The sequence below is a fragment of the Elephantulus edwardii genome, unplaced genomic scaffold, assembly GCF_000299155.1.
Source record: "Elephantulus edwardii isolate Elephantulus edwardi_28Jun2011 unplaced genomic scaffold, EleEdw1.0 scaffold00046, whole genome shotgun sequence".
Taxonomy (NCBI): domain Eukaryota; kingdom Metazoa; phylum Chordata; class Mammalia; order Macroscelidea; family Macroscelididae; genus Elephantulus; species Elephantulus edwardii.
The window spans coordinates 16,970,429-16,977,728 of record NW_006399796.1 but is presented as its reverse complement, the minus strand read 5'-3'; the positions used below and the strand labels follow the sequence as shown (position 1 = coordinate 16,977,728).

At 38.4% G+C, this 7,300-nt stretch overlaps 1 pseudogene; it reads left to right on the top strand.

The window, feature by feature from the left end:
• Positions 1 to 655: 655 nt before the first annotated feature.
• Positions 656 to 7,067, top strand: LOC102846368 (annotated as a pseudogene).
• Positions 7,068 to 7,300: the final 233 nt, after the last annotated feature.

Sequence of the window (7,300 nt, the reverse complement as noted above, 5' to 3'; positions counted from 1 at the left end):
TGTATACAACATTAATTTTTGCACAATGACTTGGCTTTAGAAACCCAACCATATTTTTAAGGGAGGGTGAGTGTATGTTAATTGTGATTTAAATGAAAAGGTAATTCTGCACATATAGGCATATAATCAAATATGCTTTTCTGGAGGGATTATTTCAAATCAATTATAGTGATAGTTTCTGGTAAGTGATATTTGAGTTTAAAAGAAAGAGGTGTTTTTCCTTTTAAACCATGTGTGAATTTATTTCAAATAATTTTTTTCCTACTTCTGTTCTGACATCAAATACATATGATGCACTTTTTTTCTCTGAATCTAAACCACCTGAAAATAGGTCGGATTTCACCAGTTAAAAAGTAAAGTCCTCTAAGACGTCTAAGCCTGCTTAAAACCTCAGATGCCAGCCTGCAGGTGTGGGAGTTGCACAACACTTTCATTTGTGATCTTTTGGCTACAAATTTCCCCCAAAACTTATTCAGGAGCCAGCTCTTACCTGGGAAGTCCCCAGGACTACACTCATCTCTAACCTGCTGATTTCTTCTGCTTCCTTCCATTTCATAATTTGCTAGAATGACAAGGAGAGCTTAGAGAAATTGTTACACTCAAGAATACAATTTTATTACAACAAAAGTTGTTGTTGGAGAAACAGCAATGCAAGATGGCAGCCACCACGGGCTCTGGAGTAAAAGTCCCTGGCAATTTTTGACTATTGGAAGAAGTCGAAAAAGGCCAGAAAGGAGTAGGAGAAGGCACCGTTAGCTGGGGTCTAGAAGAGGATGAAAACAGGACACTTACAGGATGGACAGGGATGATAATTGGGCCTCCAAGAACAATATAAAAATCAAAATAGAATGTGGACCTAAATACCCAGAAGTATCTTCTTTGGTAAGATTTGTAACAAAACTTCCTATGAATGGAGTTAATAGTTCTAATGGAGTGGTGGACCCATGAGTCATCTCCATGCTAGCAGAGTGGCAGAATTCCTATAGCATCCAAGTTGTCCTGCAGGAGTTTAGGTGCCTAATGATGTAGAAAGAAAATGTGAAATTCCCTCAACTGCAGGTAAGAAAACTGTTACAGCAATTAATCAGAAAGAAAACCCACAGGCCCTGCATCAGCCCCATTCTGTTTAAGCAGTCTTCATTTTCCCAGTAGTCAGTTTTCTAGGTATGTCTTGTAGACCTCAAAAGTACTGGAAAGGAAACTCCCATTCAAGGGCAATTTCTCTTAAGATACGGTAAATGATACTAATTTTATGTCCATTTGAAATACCTGAGTTGTGCTTTAACAAATCATCCTGTCAAGTGTGACCACTGTCCATGTCTCCTGAGATCAAGAAAGTATATTTAAATCGATTTTCCATCGTAAGTGGTGGGGCACATCTAACTTAACTATGAAAAGATGTGTCACCTTACTGCTGATACATGGCCCGGGGTCTCTGCTTATCCCCTTCCCCTCTTCTCTGTGTCCAACTCCCTCTTCCTTCCCCTTCCCCTGCCTCCAGCCCCCTCTTCCTGCAACAGCCCTCCATCTCGAGATGGCTTCTTAGAAGAGATGTGAAGGTTTTGGGTCACTGCCTACAGGACCACTGCTGGGTACGTGGGTGCATAAGTCTTAAATGATGCCCCCATTCCAAGCCATTCTTCCCCACTCTCTATTCCACTCCCACCCCTGGCTGAAGCACAGAATATAATCTCCTCTGCTCCCTTCTGAAATTGGCTTTGGGGGAGGGATTCAGGGTTTTCTTCACATCTTCTCTTCCTCACCAGGTTGCCCCTTCTGCACCATCACACTCTACACTTTCCGTGACACTTCCTTGCTTTGGCCAGAAGCCATCAGGGAAGGTTGGAAAGAGTCTCTGAGCTCCCTCATTTCATTTTCTAACTACACTGATTTCCTCTCCACCAGCCTGGGACACGAACACGGAGTCCTCATCCCTGCCACCCTCTGCTGTAGTCAGCTGAAGGATGGGTTTAGCTCAGGTTTTGATATGATGGCAGGAACAGTCATCAGGGTTACTCAGACCTGCCAGCTCTCAAAGTCCTTGGCAGTTAAGCTTGGAGAAAGGCCACATGAAGACACTTGTAAGCACACATGGTCCCTCTGAATGTTTTCTTTTTCTGTAATTGCTTTTGCTTTGTTTTTGCTTTGAAAAATGGAAGACGTTTTAAAAAGACAGGGTTTCGCTTCCTTTCAGTTGTCCTTGCAATCCATGAGGTCTGGTTTGGAGTCTGACAACTGGAGCAGAACCAGAACCTGGAATCCAGTGCACACTTCGATCCAAAGCAGGGATTCAGAAAGAACTCGGTGTGCATGGCAGATCCTGAAATTGATGGGTTTCACCTCCTGGCAAATGGCTGCATTTTTCCATCTTTGTGTTCAGGACCACTAACTGCTGAAATGTGGATGCATCCTGAAATAAAAGCAATTCACTTATTTTGCTTTACAAGGGGCTTTTTGAGGTTTAAATCTAGAATTTCTAGGACACACCGACAAAGGAGATTAATCGGAACTGACTTTGACAAGCACTGTGGTAATTGGACAATTAAAACAGACATTTGGATGGTGGGGAAGAAGAACAAACTGGGGAGGAGGGTAGAGAAAATGGTGCAGTAATGAAGGAATGAAAACCCAAAATCCCTGTAAATGTTCATTAAAACTAATAAAATTTAATTAAAAAAATCTAGAATTTCTATAAAAAGCATCTTTTGAAGCAGCAAGTATTAAGTCTCAAAAGCAATTGATGTTTCCATTAATTTTTTCCCCCTGTTCTTTCTGGGGAATACCTTAGTTCGAAGGGTTTAGCATTCTTATAAGTAAATTTTAATGAAGCAGTATTCCATGACCAGCCTTTTTAAATGTCAGACAATTGTCTGATTCTAATACAATAAAAATAAAGAAGTGTCCATAAAAAAAAAGTTATTGTTGTTGCTAATGTCAGATGCTGTCAAGTCAACTATGACTCGTAGAGACCCTGTGAACAATGGCTCTGAGCCTTGCCCTGTCCTGAGCCATCTTTACAATGTCTGGCATGTTCACGCTACCAGCAGTCACCGTGTCAACCCATCTCATTGAGGGTCTTCTCTTTCACTGACCTACCTTTTCCAGAATCTCTCTCTGTCTTTAAGGACTGATTCTTTCTGAAAATATGCCCAAAGTAAGTGAGCGGACGTGTAGCACTCTTGCCTTTAAGGTTTACTCTGGTGCATTTAATGAAAAGACACATCAGGTGAGGCTTATGAGCTTTTCCAACTCAGAACTTCCATGTTCCCAAAAGAGACAGACGTATTATTTTCCCTTTCTCGTGGAATAATCTTGTACAAAACCTCATTTCATAGGTACGACTGGATCTCATTACACAGGTACGACTGGTTGAATCATGCTCCTCTGTTCTCTCCCTCCAAGACTGCTGTCTCAACCCATCTTATCATGCTTCTCATTCATCAGCTTATATTCAGAAAAGTATGTTTAGACTACAGAATAAAAAAAAAATATTATAAAGGTGATCACCCTTTTTTTTCTATATTTTATTAATTTTCATAAACATTTACAGAGATTTTGGGTTTCCATTCATTCATTGTTGCACTAGGTGATCACCCTTTTAATATTCTTCTTTAATCCAGATCAGGGTTTAGAGCTATTTGTAAAGGAGACATGGTGGTACAGTGGTTAAAATTCTCCCAGCCAAAAGTTCAATGGTTCAAACTCACTAGTTGCTCTCAGTGGAAGAATGAAGTGACATTTTAACTCCTCTGTCTTGAAACTCTCTTTCCAACTAAGAACTGAATAATTCAAGTTGCTGATGAATTTTCTAGAATGAAAGTTCTTAGTAAATATTAAACACTAAGCCTTCCCTCTCTTTCTAATTCTTTATTCATTCTCTAATACCTTGAACATCACAGATTATTTGATTCCATTTAGTTAAACAGATATTTGAAGGAAGTTTCCTGTTTGAAGGTAAGTAAACTGAACAAAGTTGACAAATTTATGAAGGGAGGAGAGATGGAAGGCGAATACACACGTATTTAAGGCAATAAAAGTAACCTTGCTGGCACATTGGGTAAACACTTGGCTGCTAACTGAATGAATGGCAGCTCAAACCCACCAATTGTCCTTCAGGAGAAATACAGCACTCTGCTTCCATAAAGATATACCATCTTGGAATCCTTACGGGCAAGTTCTACACTCTATGGGTTGGAATGTGCTCTATGACTGTGGGTAGAATTTGGCTGATTAAAATAAAGTAGATAAAAGTTAAGGAAGTACTCTAAGAGTTCAGTTGTTTAAAAAGATGAGGCTTTCTGGGAATGATAATGAATTTTTTCAGGTGTCAGCATTTTGAGATAGATCTTTACCTTAAAGGTTTGAGGTGGATTAGTGTGACCTGGAGGATTTGATAAAAGAAATATTCTTGAACCCGCACTCAATTGCTGTGATTCTGTAAGTCTGGAATGGGGCTTGGAAATTTACATTTTTCACCACTTTCACAGTGAGAAGATTAAGGTTTACAGAAGTTAAAGAACTTCATTGTGAGAAGGATCTGGGTAAAAAGACAGGGTAAAGATGATTAATTTTATAAAATAATTTATGAGAATGATTGTGTGAAATACAATGTGAATGAAGAGTGGTGTGTAATACAGTGTAGACAGACTTTAAAGTCTCAGAACTGGTAATTGACAGTCTCAGGGCCTGCACCTTGGATTCTGACCACAAAGCTTTATGACCAACTTCCATGACTAAGGAAATGGAAGTAATGAATTTTGACAGGATGCAAGCATATTTTTTTAGGCAAGGATGAAGTTAAAGTTTAGGATGCAGGTTTCAGTCATATTTCAGAAGCTTTAAGTGCCAGAGAAGGAAATTTTATACTTAAAATGTCTAATGAGATGAGTTGAAATGTCTTGATCAGGATTAACTGAATAACAATATATACAATAAACAGATTAATGGCCATTTATGAGACCTTCATACCAGCTTAGGTAAAAGAAAAGGAAGAAATAGAGTGGGTAATTGTAGTTGAAAGTAGGAGTTGTGTGGTTTTTCTTCTTTTTGTTTGTTTGGTTTTGGATTTTGGGGTTTTTTTAGCATCTATATATGTTGTTGTTGTTGTTGATTGCTGTCGAGTGGAGCATGACTCATAGCTACCCTATGAACAAAAGACCTGAAGCCTTTCTATAACTATCGTCATTTATCAAAGTTCATAGAGTTTCCAGAGGCATGTTGTTTAGGAAGTGGATGACATTCCTATATATATTTACCTTTTTGTTTAATTTTATCTTCACATCAATTTTAGAATTTCCAGTATTATCCCCATTTTAAAGTTGAGGAACTAAAGTTGCCTGACCTTGGGAAACTCTTTTTCAGCTTTGTTTTATTGTAATTTTAATGAAAGTTTACAGAAAAGTTAGATTTTCATTTATTCACTGTTGAATATTTTCCTAGTAGGAGCTATTTTAAACATCGACTTTAGATATATTGCATTTGACAAGACCGCTGTCAGGAATCTCCCCAAAATGCTAAAAAGCATTGATATCATTTGAGGACTAAGGTACATCTGACTTAGACAATCCTCTTCTCAATCACTTGCTGCACATCAGAGAAATGGACAATGAATAAAGATGATAGAAGAATCATGCTTTTGAGCTGTGGTGCTGGAGAAGAGTATCCCATGGTCTGCCAAAAGAAGGAATAGATATGTCATGGGAAAAGTGCAGCCAGAATGCTCCTTGGAGGTAAAGATGATGAAGTTTTTTCTCTCCTACTTTGGATATGTAGCTAGGTGAGGCTATTCCTTGGAAAAAGACATCATGCTTTGAAATACGGAGGGTCAGTGAAGGAAAGGAAAACCTCCAACAAGATGGATTGACACTGTGACTTCAGCCATGGGCTCTAGTGTGTCAGAGAGGACGACACAGGATAGAGCAGAGTTCAGGTCGGCTATTCATAGGTTTGTTTGCTCTGAGTGCTCAACTCGATGACACTTAACAACAACATAGCAATGATTCTCAATCTTTCCACCAGTTGTAATGCTTTGAAAAATTTGCTTTGTGAAACCAGCTGGATTAATGAAACAAAAATGAATGTGTTCCATATGAGATAATTATTTTTCCCTATTACAATGCAAACTCAAACTTTAAAATTTTACGACAATTGAGGGTTTAAAATTGCAAGATTGTCTTGGTGACGACAAGGATAAGCACTAAACTCCAGTAACTGAAATGATATTTGAAAAGATTTTACTGCTATCCGTTACAAATCTTGCTCATTATACCCACTCCCAAAATCAATCACATGATGAACATTTAAATCTGGTTTACCATTCATGTTTTAGGAATTCATCCAGTGCCATTAAAAACAGTGGAATGTGTTAATTATCCAGAGATAAGTGTTTCCATACTGACATAAAATAATTTTAGCCCAAACAACACGCATGTGGTATTATGAGTAAATATATGTTTTCCACTATTTATTTGAAGGGGAAAAAAAAGAATGTCTTTCCAATCTCTTTGGTTCCAAAAATAGAGGAATTTGTTATCTGAAAATGGGGTGGGGTTAGTCAGGAAGCCAAATTAAAGGAGACTTTCTAGATGGAGGGGTTTTTGAAGGATGACACATAGGCAGAGATAGAAAGTTCTAAGAATGAGCCCCCTGGGAAGAACTGATGTCAAGATTAAAACAGATATGTTTAATTTCTTTAATGTAAGACTCTAGGCAGGATACTGATACCTAAGAGCCCTTAAAAAAAAACCAGAAAGTAATGACTTTTTAGAGTTCAGGAAAACTATACTGAAGCCTCATTCCAGTATAAAAATCTTTAAACATGATAAACTTTTAGAAAGCAATTTTCAGACAAAACCAAATATTTGTAATGTTGATTTCAAAGCTCTATTTATATTTTGTCTTTGCTTATACTCTCATGCCCCATGAACGTGTTAAGATTTTCTTTCATTAATTTTTTGTTGTAGTCTCAGTGCAAGCTCACAGAGAAATTAATTCACATTCTGTTTTGTGACAACAGTTACAAAACTCCCACCACTACCCCTACTCCCACTACCCCTATCCTGCTGTAATAGTGTATTTCCCATCAAGGTTTCTTTTAAGTATAACGGTGGTAGCCCACAGACAAACGGTCACGAAATAGTTAAACTGCAGGGCTCTAATGCTTGCAGCTGGAGCAAGCATTGGGTGAGGTGATCCATTTCTGCACAATAGGATCCAATTTCAGCCTGCAGTAGCATTCAGCCTGGGAGTCAGTCACTGAGGGGGCAGTAAAGAGGGGGAGCCGTTCACAGACACCAGCAGA